At 37.1% G+C, this 26,638-nt stretch overlaps 1 protein-coding gene across 4 annotated transcripts in view; it reads left to right on the top strand.

Moving 5' to 3' along the window:
* The window catches only part of AKT3 (AKT serine/threonine kinase 3), a 152,916-nt gene that overhangs the window by 42,915 nt on the left and 83,363 nt on the right, over positions 1–26,638 (top strand). The window contains exon 2 of one of the 4 annotated variants that reach the window (XM_013201883.3): positions 20,970–21,045. The exons of the other annotated variants lie outside the window; for them this stretch is intronic. The gene's annotated coding sequence lies outside the window, so the exon portion shown is untranslated. The remainder of the gene's footprint in view (positions 1–20,969; positions 21,046–26,638) is intronic. 4 annotated transcript variants of the gene reach the window in all.

The following is a 26,638-nucleotide window of genomic DNA, read 5'->3' on the forward strand; positions in this document are numbered from 1 at the left end:
AAGAATGTACCTCAGACCAGTTAGGTTCTATAATAAACAGAGTGTGCAGTAGTTTACAAAAAGAGACATGAAAGGAAGATCCCCATAGTTTTCATATGTGAGACTGACGTGATTTAGAAAAAAAATCCTGTTCTGTTGTTGATCACTTTGTTAGAGGTGTTAGATCACAGCATAAACTTCATTTGCCTGATATGAGTCCCCTAATGATTTTCTAAGGAATAGCAGATAGCAAGAAAGCATTATTTTTTGTATTCATTTGTTTGTTTTCTCTTTAAATCAGTCTTTCAGTTTTCAGTATTGAAGTAATTCCAAACATTCAAATGTTAAAGTATCACATTTGGCATATGACATTTCTCATTGAGGAACAGATCTGTGTTTATCACTTTTCTGTGGTTTGGGGTTTTTCTTGGGGCTGGGGGTGGAATGTGATAAATGTTTGCAAGTTCTCTATTGCACTTATAAAATTTAAAGGAATTTTTATATTCCAACGCTTTGCTACCTGTGGGAAAAATATGCAACTGCAGGAACTAAGAAAGGGAAATTGCCAATTTTCTTTGCAGGTTTACCTCAGCAGTTCAACACTGAAATATACGTTCATGTATTTTATATGATGTATGAGCTGGAGCAATTTCTGTTGTTTCACAATTCTCAGTTATTTGTTACTATCAGTGAATACTCTTCTATTGCCATGTGTTGTTGGTTTTGTTTGTTTATTTGCTTGTTGTTTTGCCCTGAGAGATCTCCAGATGCAGAAATGCAAGAAAGATACGGTACACCAACAGTTACTCTTTGAAATAGAAACATGAATTAAATTGTATGTTAATAATGTAATATGGAAAATTTGCTGACAAATACATAGATATAAGAGTATTTAACATGCATTCAAGGCTTTTTAATACATAACTGCATGTAATGATTCTTAAATTCAGAGAATCCGCTGGAGAATTTGAACAGAGAATATGAAATGGAGTTGGGGACAACCCCTAAGAAAAGAGAAAATATTGAGTATCTTCTTGCTCAGTGACAAGATACCCATGCTAACATGTATGTACCTGAAACGAAGCCTGCATAGTCAGCTTTAGTTTTGATATTTTTAAAACTTTGAGTCCTTCAGTTTGTAATGAGTCAGCCTTTTAAAGGAGTTTGCTTTGGACGTGATTTCCTATTTAAAAGCAAACTGAAAAGTAATTATATCACTTGAGTTATAGCATCTCTCAGTTTGGGTTAGAACAGACATTTGCACTTGAAATATTTAATTGGTAGCTATAACAAGCTCTTATCTGTAATGACAGCTAGCTACTAGAGGCGGTTCAACACAACTTCCAGCGGTTTTCACAGCTATTTGCTGACAGAAGAACGTAACGATTTAGGACCCCTAAGTTCAGCTCTTTTGGGAAAATGTGCTTTCTGACCTTGCCACTCACTTGTCTTTCCCCTGCTACTTAATCTCACATTCCCTTTCCTTTTGTATTCGTGCTCTCCTCTTGGCTACCCTGCTGCTGTTCATTTGCTCTCACACCCTCCAGCAACGGCCCTCTTCTTTCTCTTTGTTTTCTCAGACTATAGGAGTGCCAGCTCCTGCTTCTTTATTTCTGGGATCAGTTTGAATTTCACTCAACTCCTATACTTTCTGGCCAACCACTCACCCCCTCTGCCCTTCTTCTGTGTTTTACCTCCTCCTGTCCCATTACCTCCAGAGTTCTGCAATGCATTTGTCCCAACTTGAATCGTTCCTTTTGGACTGCTTCCTTAATTTTTATGCTACCTGGACATCATTAAAGGTAAATGTTTGGAGTGCAAGAAAGAGTGTCTGTGCTCTCATTTAGCTGCCTGGCACTGTTGCAGAAAATTGATTGTCAGAAGGAGCAATTGCAGGAAATGACCTGGTCAGACCCTGCATGAGGGGAGAGAAAATGGTCTGAGTAACAAGCCTTTGGAGAATAGGGCTGCCAGACTCAACAAGACTATTTTAGCAGGTGTGAAGCATTTTATTTATTTATTTATTTTTAAAAACTCATCACATTTGGGTGGCTCTTCTTGGAGACATCTTTGACATCAGGTAAATCCCGTGCCAAATTGCAAGTTCCAAGTCAAATTTCAAAGCCTAGTTACTAGTGCTTCTCAACAGAAGGATTACTTAATGTTTTTGTACAACAGCAGGACAGTGTAGCATCCCCTAATTCCCTGAGAAATAACCGGCTTGCTTCAACTTGTTTCAATTTGTATTCAACTTCTGCTAGATCAGTGGACAGACCACCTCCAGGTAAAATGGGAACTGGGTCAGGCAGCTGAGGTTCCTCCTGTTCAGGGAGGTGGTGACAGCCATGTGTCCATTTTTGCTTTTTCATGCTTTGAATATGGTGATGTTGCTCTTTAGTACTCCCAGACTTTCTTCCAGAAAATGGTAGTTGTTACACCGATAAGGAGGAAGGTAGAAAGGTTGAACAATGTTGACATATTCTTCCTTGAAACACTCAGGTAATTTAAATGAATTGATTTGCATTATGAGGAAAAACAATTTCAAAATGCAGATACAAGACTTATGATTTAAGTGTATGTAATCTAAATATGAATATTCTGTTTATTTGACAAAAGTACTATAGCTAATCCAATGCAGTGTTTGAAGAGCTTTTAAAATGTGGATGCGTTTAAATAAGAAAAGGAAAACATGTATATTTGTGTGTGTGTAATTTTGTATTTGGAACAAAATAAACTGAATTTTGATAAATCAAAGTCTTAAAATTGTTTAACATTTATAATTTTGGAAAATTATTTCTAATGTTAATTTAGCAAAAATAACGGATAGTGGTTGCTGGATGTGGATGCCCGCATCTTGGATAGTGGATGCCCAAGAAGTCCAGACTTGTAGGTCTGTCAAAATAACGTGTGAAGTATCCCAGTTAGTTTCATAGTGTCGTCAGCACACAGGGGAGCAGGAGTATGTCCAGCATCCCAGCATCTTGCTTAGCACCCTTGAAGTCTGCAGTCTGAATGACCAGAGAATGATGCTTACAGTGGAAGTCATTTAGCAATTTTCATTACACAAGTATAATAAGAAGAGCGCTTGTACACTTGTTGTCTAGTAAGATTCTGTAGGTATGTGGCGGCAGAGTTGTTACTTTTTTTTTTTTCAATTCATTCTGTTAAAGTAAGAAGACTGAGAGTGTGAAGTTCAAAAAAAAATAAAAAATCAGGCTGGTGGGTTGCTTATTGGGAAGTACTAATTAGCATGGTTATTTAGTCACTTTGATCCTGATGGAACCCTGTTTTTGTTCAAAAATATTTTGTTGCCTCATCTCAAACCTGCTTCTTTCAATCTTTTTTTTTTTTTCCTTTTAAATTCCGTAAAAAAAGTTTTTGTCCCACTACTCTCAATGTTCCACTGCAAATATATGTTTAGATGTAAAATGTGACTTAATAGTCTCTTTCACATTCTTTTACTGGATTTTTTTAACATCTGTAAAATGATCAGTTCTGTTTCCTTTTAGTTATTTTAATGATTCTGTACTTCAAAGTTAAGATTATCAATGTCCTGCTCTCTTGGGATCAGCCCTTGGTTTTAAGGGAGTTTCTCAAATAATGATGCCTCTGTTTAGGAAGATGAAGTTGAGAGTTACAAAAATGGAACATGACCTAGAAATCTAGAATGGTCATTATATTACTAATTTTAACTGTGCTCATAGTTGTTTATAAACATGATGATATTTATACTGGAACTCTATGGATAGTGAATTAGTCATCAATAAAATGAAACTGCAGAGGTTCTTTTTCAATGCTAAATGTATGAGTGTTTTCTTTCCTCTGTCTCTCCCCACCTTCCTGTATATTATCTGTTTCACAAGGATACTCTTACATTGGTCAGTTAATGAAATTCATCTCATCTGTAGATTTTACTTTCTGCTGTGTACTAGAGTATGTGGTCCTAGTGTAACTACCTGTTTGATGCAACAAATATGGAATTTGGACGCCTGATTTCATTTGAAGATTGCATGTCAAAGCAAACATGACTTGAGTGTGGCCAGCTCTCACTAAAACAATATGCAAGAGCTAGGATTGACATGAGAAAAAAATCTTCATCTGTCTATCTATCTCTGTTTTTGAAATTCTTTGAAATACACAGCACTCATGGTTATAGCACCTGTATCCAAAAGTGTCTGAAACATTGTAGTTCTAATTTTTGAGACCTTGCTTCTGTGTCCCAGGTTTTAGAGATGTTCATGTAGGCAGGGGTCAGAATTTGAGAGAGACTTTAGAAAGAGATGTAAATATGACAAAACTATCAAAACAAATTTTTGGAAAGAAATTACACCTCAGAAATCAGAGTTGACCTCTTGGATGCCTAAGAAAGACTCTCTACAATGTTTCAATATTGAACAGAAAACCCTGTCTAGAAGAATCATTTAGGAGAAGCTACTTGGAAGCAAACACAAACCATTTAACAAAATCCATCTCCAGACTAAATCTAGAGACAGACAAAGTCCTGGAACATATGCATGATTGAGCTGATTCAGGAGCTTATTTTCAATTCAATTTGGTTATACCTACGGAATGAACCTGTAGGTTAAGAAGGCAGTAAGAATATCACCAGTGGCCAGTCTGATTCATAACCTGTGTCTGATGGTAGGTGACGTTTGATGCTAGGGAGGAGTATAAGGAATAGGGAAAGATGTTGTCTGAAGTCTTTCTGTGATTCTTTACAATTGGCTTGCCTCTTTACTAGCCTGAACATCTTTTCTCATGACCAGCTTTGATTCACCACACCTTCACACACCATATCTTCTTTTCCCAGTCATTTATGCCTATGTCAAACCCAAGGTAGGTCACTGCACATCTCCACTGATGACCCTCCTTTCATTGTGAAAACTGACAATTCAGCATATTTATTATTTTTTTATTTTTTTTTGTTCAGAAGATCATCCCTTTTATCTTGTGGGGAGTAGATTTTTTTTAGTAGCCTTTTGTTAAGGATATTGCCGAATGTTATTTGGAAACTGAAGTAGTCTGTATCAATTGGATTTTTTTCTGATAAAAATATTTATTGACTTTAAAAAGAAAACAACACTGATTTAAGGTGTAATTTCTTTTTAAAAAAGCTCTTTTGATATTTTTGTCATATTTAAATCTCTACCCACTATTTCTGTTCTCAAGAATAGGTTATACTAATTTGCTCAATACAGATACTAAGATTTTTCATTTTCAGTTTTCTGGATCTCTTGTAGAGCTCAGAGAAACCAGAATTACTTCAACCTAGATATTGCAGGAGGAATCGGAATTGCTCAGGAGAAATTGCCAAGGTAGCACTACTTGAATTATTAGCAAATTCAAAGCAGAAAGTTAGACCATCATTTCACAGAGGCTAAAGGTTTGAAAGTATTGTCGGACACCAAAGGATGTTTGCTTTGAAGGAAAGGTGTTACTTTTTACATTACTTGCCTCATTCGTATTTTAGCAAGAAGAGACTTGATAAACCATTTGGTCTGATTTCATATGTTAGTGTATGAGCTTAACGAAGTTTATAGCTTTTTTAGCACAGCCACTTGGGCAAAAATCCTCAAAAAACACGATCAAACTTGTAAATGTGTAGTAATCCTTTTTAAGTGAAAATCCTCTGCCTGAGGAGGCAGCACAGTGAGTGTACATACAAAGGCTAGTGGAAAAAGGTCAGAGAGGAGTAATGGACGCTTATGGAATTTGCTTGTCAAGAAATATAATACTTTCTCACCTGATCTCAAAACCTTGCAATAGTTCAGAAACACAACTTTATATGAGCTGTTCTGCTTTATATACCTTTTTATACCTTCCCATTTTTTTTCTTGTTGTATCTAGAGCTTTTAGCAAAAGATAGGAAAGGTGATGCCACTATGAACTAAAAAGCTGAGGGGTCCTTTTGCTCATACATATGTCATACATTGTGGCCAAGATTTTATCTTTCCTTACTTTTTTTTTTTTTTTTTTTAAGTCATGAAGTTGACTTCTTTCATGTTGGAAGAAAACGTGGCATGTTGGCTTTTTATATTCTAAAGATTATAAGTCTCTTTAGTTTGTAGGCTTGAATGGGTTTGGGTTTGATTTTTTTTTAGAGAGAATTCTTAAAATTCTTGAAAATATAGTAGCTCTGCACTTTCACAAAGTGAGTGAAAGGAGGTTGGAGTTTAAGAACAGAACTTGAAATAAAATCACAGGATGTTACAAACTGGAGAACTGAGGAGGGAAGAAAAGGAATTTTCAAAAACATATTTTGTTTCTAATTTCCTTAGAGAGTGATTAAGTTCCTTAAATAAAGTCACTTACCTATATATGATCACATTGCAAACTGCTATTCTGCTGTGGTCAATATATAACTATTTATTGTGGTAAGTATCCCAAAATAAGTAAAAATCTGTTTGGGAAAGACAAGTAAAATCTACTGTAACTGTGGGACTTTGTCAAACTTGCATGGCCTCTGTATTTCATACATAGCTGATATGTTGCTAGTTGGCATCCTTCGAAAACTATTGTATGTTCCAGCTGCTGTTTTGTAGTGCTGAGCACAATGATTTGGTCTGCTATGGATATGAAGGTTGTGGCCATGTACTGAGTGTTTTAAGTGCAGTCAGTATGTAAAATCGTTACCTTCATGACCACTATGATGCTGCATGGATTCTGGGAGAGAAGATGAAAGAGGAAAATGGAAATGGACAGTTAATTTCATCATGGTATTCTTCTTAATGGTTTTTACTTGATATATATCTTTTTCTGATACCAGCCGCAAGCAGGTGATAAGATAAATTAGTAGTACAGTCCTGGTCAAAGAAACAGAAGCTGACAAACTTTGAAAATCCACTTGTCTGAAACTCATGAGGAATCTACCCCAAGACAAGAGCACCAGGGAACTGAAGTGGTTGTCTCCAACTGTGGAGAAAGCTTTGAATTTCTTCTGGGATTGTATTCCAGTGCCTGTCAGCTAGTGGTTTAATCAGCCAACTGTCAGCCTGGAGGTGCACATTGCTATGGTAGGGGTGTCGAGCGTGTGCTTTTCAGCAATACTGAAAGCATGGCTGAAGACTTTGAATAGTTGGGGTCACAAAGTGATGCAAGGTTTATTGACTTTATTTTTTTTCATGAACTTATTCCTGCTCTTTATAAGGTTGTGAAATTCACTAGAAAAGGTTTGTTTTTCCACAGTCACACAAGACCTTCTTGATCACTTTGGAGGGTCATAATAGATATTCTGGGGATGTCTCATGTCAAAGCTAGAGACTTCAGAGAGTCTAACTTACTGATGTTGAAACCCCTTGCTATGTAGACATTTGCGATGGAAGTACTGGGAGCCTGACTGAGAAGTTGGGAGGCAGACTTGGGAATATTTTCAGTGAATTTTGTATAAGTTTTTTTTTGTAGGAATGTATCTATGTAATGCCCTTACCTGCCAGGAATTCAGGTGAACACTTGGACATTTGAGAAAAACTGATGTATAGTAATAAAGGTAATGGATTGAAAAGAATGAGAGATATGCCTTACTAAATTATTTCCTAAAAAGGTACAGGTTATAACCTAGATCTTGTTTAATTATTTTAATGCAGTTTTAAATATACATTTATATATTTACAAATATCACACAATTTTGTTTTATCATATATGCAACTGTTATTCCATACTAGTTTTCCATGCTCACAGGTAACATCCAAAATGAATGAACTACTGTAGGTAAAATAAAGTGAAAAGGCAACCTCCCCCTCAAGATCATATGCCCAAAATATATCACCAAAAATTCATTTTTTAATGTAGCTATACATAGAATAGTTTGCAAGTTCAAAAACATATTAGCACCCTTTCTCAGTGGGAGATTTAACCTTGCTTTTAGCAAAGCTATTCGCTTAACTGCTTCTTCCTTAGTTTGCGGTTTTGTCTGACAAGTTAATGAGCAACTTTGCAATTTTTTCATTAATTTTTGAACTCTACTGTCAAAAATGGGAATTCCTTCTAGAAATCAGTGGATACATTACAGTTTTCTGTCACCTCATCTCATGTAATTCTGTATAATAAATACCTTCTAATGCAGAATTTTAGTAAACATGCATGAAAACATGTTGTTACCAGTTATTTTTGCTGTGTAAACAACATGTTGTTTCATTGTGTGAAATGTAGTTGCATCATCCTAGAAATCAAGGCATCCCTTCCTTTTCGGGTTAATGAGATATCCTCATATCTAAGAATTCAGAGTGTTTGAAGTTAAATTTTCCTTCAAAAAAATTGAAGCTTAAATTTCCAATTACAAATGAAAGGTGGTAAATTTGAAAATAGAAATTTGAATTGTCCAAGTTTTTAGATCAGAAAATTGTTAATACTCATAGATTTAGCCATAGTATTTATGAAAAAGGTGGCATGCATTGTAGGTCTCATTTTTTTTCCCCACTGTTTACATCAAAAGCAATAGTAAGAGAAGAAGTTAACATTTTGTGCAACTAGCAGATAATTATGTCTCTGCCGCCAAAAGTAGAAATGATGTAAAAGATTGGAAGTTACTGCTGCCTCATAACTACTGATGTTGATGGATTATGTACCCATTGCCATCTTAAAAGATCTGTTGTATGTGTCAAAAAAGAGAATTTCAAGATGTTTGTAACAAATCTGGGCAAAGAGATTTTTGAGCACTTTTTGGCCTGCTACGCTATTTCTCATGATGTGCAACAAAAAATAGTAGTTTTAAGTGTGCGATACAGGGCTTGACTGAATGGGGACTATAAGGAAAGCTAGGGATTTGAATGGTATAAAGCCAGTACATCAGAGTTAGCATATATTAAACTGGATACAATCTATATGTTGGTATTAATTGCAATAATCTTCTTGTTACTTCAATTTTGAGATATGCAAGTTTATTTGATTTTAAAGTAAATCAGTCTTCATTTCTACCTGTCCACTAGGGGGTTGAATTTCATTGATGATCCTGGGAATTCGAGGTAGGCACCAAAACAAACAGAAACAAAAGGTGAAGAATATGTATTCTTTGCTACTTAAAGTAAAATGTAATGACAATTGTACATTAAACGCTCTTTGCCGATTGTGGCACTCAAAGGAAAGGACATGTTGTTGGCTGTGTTTCTCAGTCTCTCAAGCTTACGAAAGTAGCCCAGACAGTTTGCTGACCTCAAATAGACCTTTAAGTCTCTGACTTGTCAGACAAGAGGGGCAGTGCTCCTCATTGGCATTCAGATCACAGGCAGCCACTGGGCTCAGTGCATAGCCAAGTACTGCTTTAGGATTTAGACAAAGCCGCTCTGGCAAAACATCCCAGTTGTCAGGGTAGCTGGCGGTTTCCTAAAGAACTGTTACATAATGGAGAGACTGAGAAAAGCTTTAGGATGCAAATTTTTTTTTTAAAGTAAAAATTAAAAAAAAAAAAAAAGAAAAAAAAGTGGCGGTAATTTGTGAAAAGAAACATCCCCCCCACCCCTCTGGATGATCTCATTCGTTGTTTCCTCCTTCTGTTTAACTTCTCAGGGTCATAAATGTAGTTTGCTGTTTAAAACTGTAGTGATGTCACTCCAAAGGTATTTTGTGGAAGAGGAGAAGAGAATTATCTGAAAGTATTTGGGAATCAACACTTAGGGATTTATTAGCTTTACTAGAGGTCAGCTATTTGTATTTCTTCTTTGTATTTTTGGTAGTGTAGACTGGGAATTCAGCTGCAGAGTTAATGTTTACATTTGAAACATTGCATGTAACAGAAGTGGATGTTCTGCTTCTTGCTTCAACTGCCTCCCAGAGCGAAGCTGTGATCTGAAATCTGGCTGGTCTGCGTCCAGATTTACAACCTGCATCCATCCCTGCGCCGATTCCGGCGCACAATGAGGGGGTTTGACGCTTCCTGGTACTGACTGTTCCCCTCCGGCGGCACCACAGTGACATCATGCTCGGGCATCATGCTCAGGGCCGCCTGCAGGCCTCTCCCTCCCTGGGAACTGGATGTGAGAGCGGCAACAGCGTTATGCTGTGTTAGGGTTGTGAAAGTACCGTAAAAACATAGGGGGCTCCACTCCGTTACAATGTGCTAGCGCTGCTGTGGATATTTTGGCATAAGCGTTTTTGTTTAGTCAGGCTTAGTTGTAAATGTGTTATATTGTTTTAGTTATAATATGGCCCTGTTTAACAAACCACTTTTGAAAGTGTACTTATTTTAAATATTTGTACAAGTGCTGCTGTCTCGCCCCTTTTAAATACTGTTCCAACAAGTACACGTTGCTTATTTGTCAAGCAGCAAACTGGTGGAGTGCTTTCACCCAGTATGCTGAAGAAGGATTTCAAAGCACATGTATGTTTTCTGTAAGCATATGATCTTGTTTTTTTTTGCAGGAAATTAGGAGGAATGGATTATGGAGGTACCCAGAGAACACAACTTATCAGCACAAGTTTTTGCAGGAGAGTGTATTCTTTCTAGAAGCTAGGTATTTGAGGAAGAATGCAATTCTTTTGCCAAAACCCTGTTGTTAGGTGTTTGAGGGGTCCTAATGGAAAGCTTATACATCCCCAAGTTAATTTCTTACTTAGGAAACCAGGATACTGAATTATGTTTCCTAGGTGTGGTCTGTAAGCATTAATTTCCCCCATCACAGAAGGTCAATAAACATGAGGAAAAGATGATGGAAGATCAGTTTGGGATGTCTGAACCACTGAAAACAGAATCATAACAGCATCAGCAATCATCCCCCAGACATGCTGGCAGTAGTCCTGACCCAAATCTACAGCTACGAGGGCTTGCCAAAGTAGCCAGCCACTAATCCCATTCCTCTAGTTGTATTCCATTCAGTTTGTTGTTGGTAGAGTAGTTCGGCCTAGTGCCTGGGTGTTTTATTGTCCCCAGTTGCCAGGGTTGTATAAACAGTTGTAACTTCAGATAGTCACTATTGTATGGGTTTTAGTGCTCTGGAATATTGATTTGAAGGCTGCATCCATGTCAGGTTGTTTCTATTGACCATTTTAACTGCTTCTGCTAACTTTGTTCACTGGTAGTCATTTCCAAAACTGGACTGGTGTGTGACTGCTCTCACTAGTGATGCTTGCTCTGTCAACCAGTCTCTTTGCTGCAGCTCTTTGGATCTCCTCTCATAGCAGCCCTGGAGTGTTTCAGTTTTGCAGTAGATAGTCATGTACACGACCTCTATGAAGCCCTTGTCACAGAAGGGAGACTTTCTGATAGGAGATTTTTCTTTCCTTACCAATTACACCTCTCACTTCTTTGGCTAAAGTTTAGTCGTCAAAGCTTACAGGTTACATCCATGGCCATGGCCTACATTACTTCATGTGGAGAATACTGAGCACAGTTGGATTGTCCATGCTTTGTTAGTTAGCATACTAGTAAATACCATGATTTCTCTGTCATTGCAAGTTAGCTCTTCTTAACAGGAAGGCTTCAAAATAATATTGAAAATACATGCAAGGCCTGTGCAGGTGTGATGCTTTGGCCTGTGCTTACCTGTTTACTCCTGATGAATACTAGCTATCAAAGTATTCTTCGGAGTTCTGAAAGGTAGGATTCATCTTCCTGTTCAGACTTCACCCTCTGGTTGCCTACATGAGCATTTGAAAGGAGCAACTGGTTCATCCTAAAGATGACTAAAGTCTTCTTGAGGCAGTTAGATCTGAGCAACTCAAATACAATACATTTGTAATTACTATATTTGTTTTGCAGGAAAAATATAATCTCAAAGCCATAGTCTGGTATGAGACTTGCTTGGAACACTAGCTCAGGACATCAGCTTGGTACAAAATATTCTGTCCCTTTCGTCTGCCTGACTGTCTTTAGGAAGATCTCACCTTTCACTAGAACACATGGAAGAAAAAAAAAAAAAAGGAAAATCTAGATGCAGCATTCATGGAAAAAGTGGTTTTTGAGAGAAGAGTGTTATGAAAAGCAGTAAATTAGAGGTAACTGTACTGCTGTAAAGCTCAAAAGGGTCTCGTTAAAATTACGTTTCTTTCTTCTTTGAAACCCATGGCTAAACAATATCATTGGTTTTTCTTTGATTCATTTAAAACTTGTGATTTCAGAGTGTTTCTTTAGAATGATTTCATATTGATCTCATATGCATGCTGAAATATATATCCTGTAGTAAAGTGAATCTAAACACATGCATAAATTTTTCAGAATGTTGCTAGTTAATACAACTTTAATATCAAACAATGTGCAAATACTAATAGTGACCTCTACAGAAACTTTCCATTATATATTATTCTTTTTTTTCTCTCTCAGATTTTTACTTGAAACCCAGAAACAGTACACACTTGTGTGTGTAAATAGGATACCAGGCTCTTATACCCCTCCTTATGTTTGGATTCAATACAGTTATTTCTCTTAATTAGTTCCCTTTGTGTCTAGCAGAGAGTCTTAAGCAAACAAACCAAAGTGGACGTGTCTGCGTGTATCTTTATGTGTGGTGAAGATGACATGAATGAGCAGTAAGCACCCTCACAGCTGTATATTTTGCTTAGCATATAGTTGACTTATTTGACAATAACTGAACCATATTCGCACATCTACTTAGAGCTGTTTAAGCATCCTACAGCTGTTCATTCGCCCCTTCCAGCCCCTTCATGTGGTGACAGTAGAAGTTACCATTCCCATTAGAAATTCTGCAACAAATTAGTAACTCTTAGCCCTTCGGATTTTGAAGTAAAAATGAGCGGTTTTAAATCATTACATATCTGTTCATGTGCTGAGACAGATTACAATAGATTAGCTAAACTAATATCTGGTTCTCTTTAGAAGGGGAGAGAGTGGGCTGCTCAGTGCAACCTTCGCATATGCATTTCTGCAATATCTTTTGCCCTACCAGCAGTGTTCACCTAAGCAAGCAGTGTTGGAGCAATGTATTAAACTGGCAGAAAAAAAATACCCTGCAACAGAAAGATGTAATTGTTTGCTTTCTCCTGGTCTAGCTCCTTGGATTACCTGACTGCAGGTCAAAAGAATGTTTGGTGCTATGGAGTGGTTGCATTTTTTTTGGTGGCTAGCCGTGACTGCATTGTGAAATTTGGTTTGGTTATTCCTAGCTCAGTGTAAGAGCTAGGAATACAAATCACAAAGATTACTTTAATACAACATTCTCGTATACACAGCTGTTAATGTACATTAAAAGCTTAAGGTAACTCTAATTCTGGTGTTCCTTTGCATTTAAATACATAAGCTGTAGATTTAGTGATGTATTGTTTTCAATGCGTGCTATATGAGCTAATGGGCCAACTGCAAGCCATGGTTGGTTTGTTGTCCTCTGTTTGGGCTACTCAAAGGATAGTGTGTCTGTGGAAGAACCCCCAAAATTAGTTTTGCCTGGAATTTTCTAGACATACGATGCTCCCTGAATTTTTGTGGGAGGTCTTGTAATATTACAACTTTTATTAATATCTTTGCTCATTCTTTTGTTCTCTTAGGGAACAACTGCTATGAATACAGTGTTGTATTGCTTGGCTGGCCCAACTGAACTGAAGCTATCGTATCATTTCCAGCTGAGCAGATGCTGCTGGAATGAAAACAGTGGACATTATAGAAAAATTTATAGAACTCTGTAGATCACCCATTGTTGACATCCCCAAAATAGAACTCTTCTATTACAGATGGAGAAGCATTAGAGGGACATCAGGTATATTTTGATATTGGTGGAGGATGTCGAATTAACCTGTCAACAGAAGGCTGTCTTCCTGACTTGGAAAGGTGCTGCATTCTGATGATGACAGAATTTCTTGCCTGTTTCACACAAGGTGAAAGAGACTCTTTCTTTCAGTTGCCTGTAGCCTGTCCTTATCCTAGTACTGTGTATTTATCATCTTTAGCCCTTCTTCCCAGCTGTGTTCTTACTCCCTGGGCAGTCCCAGTCTTTGCTTGCTAAGCTTTTCATTTGTGAAAAAAAAATCATCCCTCAGCAGATGCTGAATATGGAATTATTCTGTTCAGTCGTTAAAATCTGGCAAATCATAGGGTAGGAGAATCAGATTTTAGCTATCTATAGGTGGCACAGCCAAGCTTATGAAATTAGCACATTAGGATTTGACTTTGGAGATGAGGCAACTAGATTTATTCATTGTTCATGTTGAACTCACCTGTAGAAATGCATCACTGTGGCAGAAAATTTGGAACTGCTGAAAACCAAAGGCTGTGCAGATGCCATGAAAGGCTGAAGCAGGAATGGTCAGATACTTAAATAATTTAAATAATTATTATAACACGTAGAGGTGCTTTGTATGTATTTTTTTCTTCATTAAAGAGAAGGAAACACGTGATTTCTCTCCAGATAATTATTTTAAACTTTTACTTGAAGCATGTTCGAAGGAGTAGCTGTCTGCAATCAGGACTTTTCACCACCCATTGTCTGATAACACTAGAAGTAAAGTTCTTGTTATTAAAAATAAATCTTGTTAGTTCCTGGGGACATTTCTGTTAAAAAGGGAAATCCTGAACATTGAAGGCTTACTATTTTTATGGTGTTATTTTGGCAGTTGTCCTTGTTTTCCTACTCACGATGAGTGTTACATGAGTGACCTGACATTTGTAGGACTGCTAAGTTATTTTATGCAAACATCATCTTATGGCACTTTAATGGTAAGTATGCTGGCACTTTAATGATAAGTACGAACTTATCATAGTTCATGCTGAACCGAAAGGATCGTAATCTTTAAACAAGAGGCTAGAACCTCAGTTTCACTTGAGCTTGCAGATTGCGACCAACACAATGCTGAACAGGTACAGGAAAAAAAAATACCCAAAGTGTAGGAAAACAGCTAATTATAGTAATTGCAGCTGGTTTCAAAGTACTTCTAACAGTTTGTGCATAATGCTTACTTGAAAGCATCAAATGGGCGCTAGTTGTGAAATAGAACACCTGTTTGTTGTTGAGCATGTGTTTATGCAGATGATTTTTGTTGTCAAAGCACCTTGATGTAGAGTAGTCCTGTTTACATTTACATTCTCCCCAAAGGATTAACAGTGTTCTCTCAATAAATTTGCAGTCTATTCTCCTCTCAAAGGCTGCTGTTTGGAGGGTGGTGTGAACGAGGCAACAAGTGCTTGCTAATCACTTGAATATACATAATTAGCGACAGTCTGGTGCACTGGAGTCTTTGTACAACCATAACAATACTGATTGGCAGCAGCAGATAACAATAGTTGTGGCAAGGTGCTATTTGTTGAATATTTGAAGGTGTTTTTCTTTTATATTTGCAGTGGGCATTTTGAGTTAATTATGCCATTATTCTGGAACACTCTTACCGTGATGTGTTCATGTCAGAGTTAAAGATCAGTCATGAGGCCTCTTGTACACAAAGGAGTAAGACTTCTAGTAAATACTTTGACTCTTTTGAGACTGGACTGGGTTCTTTGCTTCTTCTTTCATATTTTTTATGACGCTAAGCTGGATTCCCTCTTTTTCTTTCATATTCCTATACAACTCACTTTCTGCCTAAAGTCAGACTGGAAGGTATGTCTACAAATATGGGAGATGAAGGTATGCGATGATACTCTACTTGTATTCTGCAGCGATCAGTTTTACACCTGTCTCTCTGACAGGTTCAGTACTTCAGAAAACAAATTTGAAATCGTCTATGATAACATTTAGAGATAACAGACTAATATAATAAATAACACCGAGAAAGTTATCTGGATTGCGTTTCATGTATTTTATGTTCAAACAAAATGTGTTTTAATAGGGCAAAATGCTTGACATCGATTTAACAGAAAGGAAAATACTAGAATAAGTAGACTATTTATGAATATCTAGAAAATAATGAGATGAGTCACTGTGGATTTGGCAAGGTTAAATTGCATCAAACTAATCAAATTTCCTTTTACTGACAAGGTAGCAATCTTCGTGTATAGGAGAGAAGCTTGGGATGTTATATCTTGGATTTAGGTATGCTTCTGATATCTGTGAATAACATTTTCATAAGGAAACGAGATGCAGCGATTAAATGAAATAACTGTGAGCTTTGTTTCTAGCAGCAAAAATGGTTAAAAAAAACACAACAACTGTGCTGAGCATTTATTAAATGTTCTCTATCAAAATTGAAGTAAATATGGAATAGAAATCTGCTAGGCTCTGTCATGCATTCTCTTTTTGCTTTCATTGCTGAGGTGCTTAACGGAGAAGAGAATGGTTATTATTTCTTCAGGTGCCTCCAAGGTAAAAGGGACTGCAGGTGTGTTGGAGGATAGGATTGGAATTTAGAACATCTGTAATGTCGAGACGTGGTTGTGAGGAGCTAGAAGCTATTCAGGGGAGCAAGTTTGACACAAACACTAGAATGATCAACTTTACAAAAAAACAGATGCAGAGCAAGTGCTTAGGTAAGTTACTCTTCAGAAAGAAGAGGTACCAGTAGGTACCATGGATCACAGTCTGGATAATAATTATATCTCTGTGTTCTGAAGAAGGCAAACGCAGGCATGCATAAACAGTTTCAGAGCCTGTGAGACACATCTTTCTGCTCCACTGAGCACTTTAAGTCTCAGTTGTCAACCGTATCCATTTCTGGGTGCTGCAGTTCAAGATTATAAAGACTATTAACAGAGACCAGCAATGAGAGTGATCAGTGTACCTGATCACTCTCATTACACCTGAGTATAACCCCTGAGTTACCCCTGAATACACCTGAGTGTAAACCCTCAAACATCTCCTCTCTGAACTGAGAAGTCCCTGCTTCTTAATCCTCTCTTAGAAAAGGCACATGCTCCATCCCCAGGATCCTTTTGGTTGCCCTTCTCTCTATTTCTATTTTTTTTTTTTGTAATTGCACTACATCCTTTGTGAGATGTGGAGACCAGACTGTGCAGGTTAATGAAGATGTGGGCACAGCAGTGTTTTCTGTGTCAGCAGAACGACATCCTTTCTCTTCACAGTATCCTTTTTGAAATGTCCAACATTTTGTCAGCTTTTTTTTTTTTTTTTTTTGGCTGCTGCTGTACGTTAACTTATGATTTCATAAAGCTGTCAGCAGTGAGTCTAGGACTCTCCTAAACTGTAATTCCTCATTCTAAGATAAACGTTGCGAGGCACGGTTTAGATTATTTTTTTATATATACATTGCCCCACATTTTATACCTGCTGTTCATTTTCACCTTTGCCAGCTCAATTTTGTGAGGTCCTTTTTCTTTTTCCCCCCCTTTTTTTTTCAATGCCACTGACATGACATTTGACTGTCTACTACAGCATGATGTTACCTGTAAACTTTAACATTTCATGGATCATACCAATGTCCATTGATTAAGATGTTGAATAAAAATGATCCCAGCATGGATCCCTGTGAGACCTACCGTCTGTCTTTCTCATGCTGAAAAGTGGCCGTTAAGCCTTATGTTTTGTTTCCTGTTCCTTAGGCAATTTTCAGACTGTATAAAAAAACCCTCCACCAGTCCTGTGGCAATGTAGTTTCTTTAACTGTATTTGGGGAGGAACCTTGTTAAACACATTATGCCTACTGGATGCCTTTTACCCTCATGTTTATCACCCCCTTGTTGAACTCCATCAGGTCGGTGAGGCAGGCTTTCCTTTCATAGCCATTGTGCTGGCTTTTTCCCAGCAGATTGGAGTTCCGTTCCAGTTTCTCTTTTAGTATTTAATATTAAAATGAATATTTAGATCTGGGAAAAATAGAGATGAAAGATCATTTTCATTGTTGAGAGAATTGCTTTAGAGCATAAGATTGAGGGAACCTGTGTGGATATTGAGAGGTATCCGATTGCTTGGCCATGAGAAAGAATGGGGCAAAGAGCTCTCTAATGTAGCAGGGTAAAGATATTGGGACCGCATGACTGAGTGTTGAATCCAGATGTATTCAGAATAAAGATGCGGGTGACTATGAGGAAGACTGGAAAAATACTAAGGAAGATGTTTTGACAGCATCAAAACAAGGCAGTGCATGAGATACACACTTAAAAAAACAACATTAACAATATATACGTAACAGGGAAATTCTGTAGCCTGTTGTTTTCGTGAAGAGGTTATACTGAAATGATCAGATGTTCTTTTTTGTCTTAAAATACATGATACCATGAGTAAAAATCACAAAGTGTCCTATACAGATTTGCACACAAGAAATTCAGGGTGGTAATGAAACATGAGCTTGTAAAGAATTTGTCCGAGACTGTCTGTTCAGAATATTATTCAGATCCAGTTGCTCTTTGCTGAAGTTCCTGTTGACATGCACTGTGTCAATATTAAAAAATAAATTTACTGTAGTTCCTAGTGTGTTTCATAGTCCTTTTTGGCTGGGTACTGCTTTTGGAACCAGTTTAGTGCCTTTGTGCTCAATATTATGGGCAGTTAGAGGTCTCTCAATGAATGTAGAGTGTCCACATACTTCCCTTGCTGTGCATCTCTGCTTTCTGTTCCACCAAGTTAAGCCCATTGGTCCTTTGTACTTTTCTCCATGAAGGTATGTGTTTGTGATAATTAAGTAATTTCTTAATATTCGTTTGCTAAATTATGTAATTGGAGGTGTTTAATGACAATGCAGTGTTACTTCCTGTAGTGTGTGGAGTGTTGCTGGGTTAAGAATTAAAACATGTTTGTGGTAGCACAAATACAGATTTTGAGAGAGAGAGAAAGACTAAAAGTATCATTTAAGCCACTGTTCATTCTCCTTCTTGATTGAAGGCAGAGGTATTACTGTTTCTGCATTTTCCTACCATAAGGAGCAAACGTGTCTAAAGGATGCAACTGGGCAGCATGATCATACTTTTGCAAACTGAGGCCACAGCAAGAAGATGTATGTCTTGTGCTTTGGTGTGTGTACAATTAACAATAGATAGTCATGCAGCCGTCGTACTTGTTACCCACACGAATACAGCATTTAAACAGATGCCTAATGTGCCAGAGAGAGGGGGAAAAATTTAGAACAGTATCCAGAGGTTGTTTTCTTTCTACTTTTCATCGTATCTAGCAGTATGCTGCTAATGAATGAAGGAGGAGGTTGAGCTAAACCCTGTCTGGAATGCATGCCTGTGGCCACTTCATGCTGATTCCAGCAAGAACATGACTTCCAGGCTGATGGGGTCAGTGATATGATTTGATGGGACACTGTCCTATTCCTGCTCTCAGCTCCCCATTTGACATCCTCCCCCTATTCCCCGCCCCCCCTTTTTTTTTCTTCCTGTTGTACAAGTGAGCTGCACAACTGGTGTATCACATTAGTAAAACCAATGGACTGCAGGATCCGAACGGTGAGGAAAAAAAACCCCCAAACCTTACAAAAACAGCATCTGTACTTCTCTGTTGTGTATAGTTGGAACTGGAGGAATCTGCAAACAGACTTATTTCAAGAGAATGAGAGCTTCTAGGGGGCCAGAGTGTTTCTATAGTTTAATCGTTCTTGATCACTTGGTCCGACCTTATTCTGCTCCGTACAGAGATAAAAAGTACATCAGAGAATAGCCAGATCTCTGGGAAATGGCCCTCCCCTTAATCATCTCAGATTGTCTGGAGAGGGCTTGCTGTCTGTAACCAATAATCATGTCACTAAATTTCAGTCATTCCCTATCAAACATGTGATCTGTTGGTACAAGATCAAGCTGTCACTGAAAACTAAATAGTCTTGGTATAAAATTTAACTGAATTAAAGTGTAGGCAGTCAGAAGACAAGCTTTTGTTGAAACTGTTTCAGCTGTGCTGCTGCTACTTGCTATTCTTACATGCACACTTGATAAACAAAAAAATGGAAGACTTTTAGGACAGAGGAGATGAAAAATTTCTGTCTGTTTCACTGATGGTGAACTCAAATTCCCTGGGGATCTTAGCACAGAAAAATGCATCAGCATCATAACGGGCACTCATCTGCAGCACGACCCCCAGAAGACAAAGCAACGTTTTACCTCTTGGGATTAACAAACATGTGTGAGCTTTAGTACGGTTGTTTGGTAGTCAGGTGATAGACTGCCCATATGGCCTCATACCTAATTCTGGTATTAGATTTGTTTCTCTTTGAAATACTAGGTAGAAGCATAGATTTATTCTGTCGTCATTTGTTCCAGTTCTTAACTCATAAATACAAAATTTTAAAAGATGTTTTAAGAAGTTCTGTATCTAAATCTCTTTTTCTCACTTGCAAGCTTTTCTTGGCAAGGCTTTTTCTTCATTTGATGAAGTTTACTGGGGTCATATAGAAATGCTTATAGAATATGTGTGGCTTGTATCAAATGAATCTACTATTTCTGTGCTCTACATACCAAGGTGAATTTTTATGAGTTCTTCAGGCACCTGCACAGTTGGAATCCATTCCCAAAGGGCAGCAAGGCACTTCTGGTGGTGCCACGTTTCCCAGCTGCACAGGGAAAAGGGAGAGAAGCAAGTTTTTTTCAGACGCCTAAAACCTTCAACTAAGTGAACAAATATCCCTATCTCTTTAAAACTCTGCCTCTAAATTTTTTTTCTGGGGGTTTGGACCTACCACTAAAGTGAGGATTTCTTGACTCAGGTGCTCTGTTAACCCCCAGATGTAAGAAAAGTAATTGAGTAGTTAGTGTTTTGGAGTGGAGAAAATAGAAGAAAATATTTTTCTCCAAAGTACAATGAAGTTGAAAGGTTTAATTTAAAAATAATTGCAAGCATAAGAAATTGCTTTTTTTTTTTTTCCTGTCTTATAATACTTTATCATTGGCATTTTAGTACTCTGAGGAAGTTATAATTTGTAGGACATTTTAAGCAAAGGAGAGAATGTGAATGTTACATCAGTGTTATGTGAACATCATTATTAAAGCCTGATGGAACCATAAATATAGGTTTCCCCTCACTCTTACCTGATTTTCTACATCCATTGTAGATCAGATCCTCATAATATATTTCAGGTATATTAAGTAAAGTCTACACTTTACTTAATCTATTATTTTTAAAGGGAGCTGCAACCATGATTCTTTAGAGAACTCTGTAATTCATTAAAATAAAAACAAAATACACAACTACCTCTAATAAATGTTTTGATTAAAATGGACATTTCTGAACCTTCTACAGACAATACCCGCTCAGATGTGACAGCATTTGTGACATCACCAGTACAGACTTTCACAAGGATTTTGAAGTCAGTGTTGTAAGTCAGTTTCCATTTTGTTTTTATTAATTAGAAAATTGTGCTGTTTGCTTTCTAGAGGAAAAAAAAAAATCCACTAAAACCATACCAAATTGGTTTTGTTAATTCAATATTAATGCAAATATATTTTGGAAAATTACAGTTCCTTATTGGTCCCTATTATTTTGGTGTCACAAATGTTAAATATTTGGTGTCAGTTAATAATTGTATATATAATCAGTCTGAATTTCAGAAAGGCCAATTTTAGGAAGAGATTATCACAGTTTTCTCTTGTATAAAGTTTGCCTTTGGTATTGAATAAAATAATTTAATTGAATAAAATAATCCCAGTTTGCTGGGATTTATCTAAGGTCATCTGATAAAATATTAGATTGCCCTTTGTGTCAAAATTATTTTGGAGGCTAAATCAGTAAAAACTGTTCAGTAAATCAGATTAGAAAAAAATGTATGCTTGTAGTAGAGAAACCACAAGACGTGCATGTTAGTGAAAAACAGTAACAAACCTTATCCTGAGTTTACCACATCTGGTTAGATAAATTTGTGTGTCTTACCTAGGTCAGTCATTTTTCAGTTCCACCTTGTGGCTGGAATTTGAGGGTTCATAGTTAAAAGCTCTGTTTTTAAAATGTTCTAAAAGAGTGTTTGAAAATGAGACAAAATTTTTGTGCTAGTAAAATTGCAGGTTCAAGAATTTCACGTTTCTGCTCATGAGCAAAGCTTTCTTTATTTCAGAGGAGTGGAAAAACTAAGCCTTTAAAAGTATTTCACTTGCCTGAACCTTTATTCCAATTGTAATGTAACAAAATCATGCAAGATAAAATACTGTAAAATGTGTATATTAAAATTAAACTGTATTGTGATTCATATGTGGGTGTTAGGAGCAGTTTTATTCATTCTGAGGCAGTAAAATATTGTAGAAATATGTAGAATCCTGTGGTTAAAAACTGGAGGGTTTTTTTTTTATTGTTTCTATTGCTTTAATTATAGTCCGCAAGTTTAAGAAAATACATTAATGACCAAGTTGTTCTCATCTTCTTGGTGCTGTTTCTAGTATGGGAAGTACTGCATGGCTAACTCAAAATATCAATTTGCACTGGGATCTCTGTGTCGCTAAGATTTTGTTGACATCATTAAATTGTAATTGCTACTTCACAAATACATGTCAAAGTACTTTATTTCAAGTGATTTTTCACATTGAGAATTTTAAGTGAATTTTCAGTTATTTGCCTGAGTAGAAGGATTTGTGCATACTCCTTAAACCTTACAAATTTTTTTATCTATAATTTTTGTACATACATGTATAAAAAAGGTTGTCAGGATATATTCTGACACAGGTCAGAATATACTCTGTTTATATAAAATGTGAAGCTGTATTAGGGAATTTCTTGGCTTAACATTGTGTCAGCGGTAGCATCATTGCTTAATGATGCAGTTGATCTTAGAAATTTGAATCATTCAAACCTGCTTTTGTAGCTTAACTGGAAAACAAGAATTGCAGTCACGTGGTAGACTAGCAGTCCAATAAATCAGTCATTAATCTTGCATAAGTTCATGCTGATGCCTCTTCTCCCTTGCATCTTTCATGCCTCCAGCCTGTTATTCCCGTTTCTCCTTTGTGCAAATAGTCGTTGTACAGTGAGCTGAGGTCAAAGGTCAAAACCTTTTTTTTTTTTTTTAATTTTTTTTAGGGTGTGCTTCTGGTTAGATGATTTTGTAGGTGTGTCTCAGCTGCATGGGTTGGCTCAGCTGACACGGTGGAGCGGGACATGGGGTGCACAGCACACTTCTTCACACATATTCCTTGCCATCCCAAGCACATTGTGCTGGTGGTAGGTTGCACATAAGATGACCCAAAGTGGCCAAGGACTGGGACTTTCATTCACTGTTAGCACTGTCTGGCTGAGTAGCAGATTTGTGATAGGACAGAAATACATAGCAGTTAAAAGGAACATTCTGCCTCTGTTGAATGTTTACTCCAATTTCCTCAACGTGAGACTTCCTTTCCAAAAAAAAACCCAAAAAACAAAGAACTTCTACAGGAGTTCAAAAATTCCTTACAGCACTGAAGGAGAGGCTTGATTTTTCTAAAGGTGCGAAGAGATACTGGGTGCTGAATTGGTGGGAGAGTGGCTGCATTGTCATGGTGCAGACTCCAGCTGTAACTGTAGGTTCTGGATGCTTGAAAATCCCCTCCTGAACTCTTCTGAAAATTCGTTCTTTTCAGATGACTGGTATTCTGCTGTTGGTCATTTGTGACATTAAATCCTTTAGCCATAGACTTTTCTTTGAAACTGAAGCCTAATCCAGTCATTCTCTCCTCTCCTCTGTAACTCCAGTGATTTATTATTATTTTTTTAATTTATTTAGTTGGTTTTGGTGTGTTTTGTCTCTGAAGCCCTTCTGTTCTCTTGTAATGATTATTATTTTTAAATACAGGTAGCAGAACTGTAATCATTTATCATGAAATGATAATATTTTTAGTGTTCCTAAAATTTTATACCTTCACAAGTGATAATATTTGATTTTCTTTCTTTACAATGATGCACACGTAAGCAATGGTTACATTAATTGGTCTTTGGTGGTTAATTTAAAACTGCACATCTTATATGAGTATTAAAGATTGTTCCTGTATTTATTAATTTCAGTAATTCTTCAGTGCTTTTCATCTCAGCTCACTGGAATAGCATTGCCACTCAGAAAGGCTTCACATTCTTAGTAGTCTTGAACAGTTTTACTGCCTTGCAGTACATACAGTGGTGATCACAGATCACTGATGTATATATTAACTAAAAATGTTCCTAAAAAAGAACTATAGAGCATTAGTAATTGAAGTTTGACCATATGATCCTGCTTAGCTGTCTTTCTTTTACCCAGTTTCCCATTTCTATTTTGTTCCACCACACAGCTTTTTTTTTTTCTTCTTCTCTCTCAGAGCTACTGTTTCCTTAGACTTATTAAAAGCTTTTTAGAAGTTGAAATAAATTGTGTCAGTTAGTCTTTGTCCATTTTATTTTCTTGACGTTTTAGAAGAAATCCCTTAGGTATGATGGGCATGGTTTTTTTACTGAAAGGCAGCGCTGCTTTGTTTATCTTCTGTCAGTTTGCGTTAGTTAAGAGTATGATTAAAAACAGAATTATAAGCAGTTTTCTTAGATTACCATCCAGCCAACTGACTTGAAATTTTCAAGTATTTTTCTAACTGGTTTTCATTCTTCTTTGGGGGAGGGAGTTCTTCTCTAGTTCATTGCACTAAGACACCTTAGTCCCTAGCACACTGCTCCAGTACCTCATTTTTGATCCGGAGGCAGTGAAAGTATTTGTGTTACCTGGAAAGGCACAAAGCAGATTTCTGTTGTTGTCTTCTGAGGTGAAGGCTAATAGAAAGACACCCTTCTGGTTCTTTGCAAATACCAGGATCCTCACTTGCAGACTTTATTTTTTGTCTGGTTAATTTTTCACCAAATTTGCATCTTCTGCTTGAGATTTTATTTCCCTTGCTTGGAAGTTCACTACATTTTATTTTCTATAAACAGCACCTCTAAGATTTATTAGTCTTGCCACTGAAATACAGTGTTTTCTTTAAATAAAGAAACCTACATTTTCCCACCTTAGGTCAGCTGGTTCCTTATCTTCTGTGCTTTCTGTGTAATTTGTTGGCATAAGCAGGGTGAAAAGTTGGAAGTGTGTGGCAAAGAGTGAGCAGACCCGGAGGGTTGAATGGTATGTTTTCATGATTTTGAAGATTCTTGTGAATGAAGTGTTTGAATTGCTAACAGAAATACTGGAAAATACGATCAGGAAGAAAACGGGATGGAAATGGGGGGGTGGACTTGAAGTCTTTGTCTCCCTGCCATGCCACACTCTGAAGTTTAGTTTCAGCGTGTTAAGTTTATGGAGCAATTCCTTTTCCAAGTAGGATGGAACTTAAGTGTTTTGGGGTTTCCCTTAAATGCTTCTTGAATTAATTCCTCTCTCTTCTCCTACATGGATGACAAGGAAAATGTGTCCTGCTTGTGCATTTTAGAGTCAACCGTATCAAGGAGTACTGGTGTCAATAAATTACTTCTCTGAACCTTATTATGTATGATATTTAGCCAGTTTGACAGAAATAAAAAAAAAATCCTTGAAGTGGACAGTATTTAAATTTGGGGGCATGGGATTTTCTGCAATTAACTAGATTGCTACGGTAAGCCAATATATTAAGCTCAGGCAGTTTTGTTGCTAATTACACACAACTTCTCTGGAGTATCGGATATTCAGATCCATTTTATGAATATGGTAGAGAGAATAACAACTGTAAAACAAAGCACTGTGCATGTAAGTGACTGTTAGCGTGTATTTCAGAAGGGATAAATGCTCACCATATGGTACAATTACTGTGTCCAAGTTTTCAAATTAGCTTCTCTCATCCTCCTTATTACTGTCTTTAAAAAGAGAGGAAAAAAACCCAACATGATTTATCTACTCTGCAGCAGAACTCTTGACGCAAAACAGCAGCCCAGTTCTGTCCAGTTTTTTTTTCCTAGCATAATAGAGGCTGTCGGACTTTTTTATACTAATTACTGTGTGAGCCTCAGATGAACCCCCTTCAATTCACAGGGCTTTGTTAAGGGAGGAGCTGTCAATGTGTCTGCCCGTTTGCAGCTGTGCTGTGGCTTTAGCTTGCTTAACATTATGCTGCTTTTTAGACTTGACAGAAGGGATTTTTTTTTTTTTTTTTTTTTTTTTATTAAGGCAAAGCAGCCTTGTAGCGAAATGGTTTAAGCAGCTGCATTGTGGGGAAGCACAAAGAAGTTATTATTGTGTCTGTTTAGGGGGGTCGGATGGAGGGGGGAGATATTCGGCTGCTGTTGATGCCGATTGTTGACTTGCCATCTGCCAGATAGGGAGAAGAAAAAAATGACAGCTCCAGCAGGGTGTTCAAGAGGTTGTTTGGAGAGACGCATAAACATGTGCAGATGTCGAACTGAATAATGGCAAGAACTTGAGACGGTTTATGATGCTGCTGTTGTGTGTGCATATACAGAATGAATGTATGTGGAGATTTGGTTAGGAGGAGGGTACATATTAATTATCATTGTCCCCCACCGCCTCCTTTACTTCTGTTAATTAGTTCAGGAGTTTAATATCTTCCCTCCTTCCGTTGTTTATTCCTAAAAAGAGCCTTTTCTTGCAGCAAAGAAAACTTTTGATTTCTCCATGTGGTGGATTTAAAGAAAAAAAAAAAAGTCTTGATAAATTTGGTACTTGGGGAAGTAGAAAGAATAATGCAGTTATTTCAGTCTCAGACATTTGGTGGACAGGTGCTACACAAGTTCTTATGTAGCTTTGTCTACCTCAAGACTGATACGTTGCATACCCTTACTACTGCATCCTGAGCTTTTCTTATGCAGACATTGCCAATCGGTGATTGTCTGGCATTATATAGTAGACAAGTAAATGCTAGGGGTTAGCATGAGATTAGCAACTAATTTTCTCTTTCACTTGATCTTATTTTCATTTTTTTCTCCAAAGGCAAGGAGCTGGTCAGCCATAACTTGTGTACTTTCCTGTTTGACAGTTCCAAATAAAAAATGAATAAATAAAAAATTGG

This window comes from Anser cygnoides, chromosome 3 (genome assembly GCF_040182565.1).
Source record: "Anser cygnoides isolate HZ-2024a breed goose chromosome 3, Taihu_goose_T2T_genome, whole genome shotgun sequence".
In the NCBI taxonomy this organism is placed as follows: domain Eukaryota; kingdom Metazoa; phylum Chordata; class Aves; order Anseriformes; family Anatidae; genus Anser; species Anser cygnoides.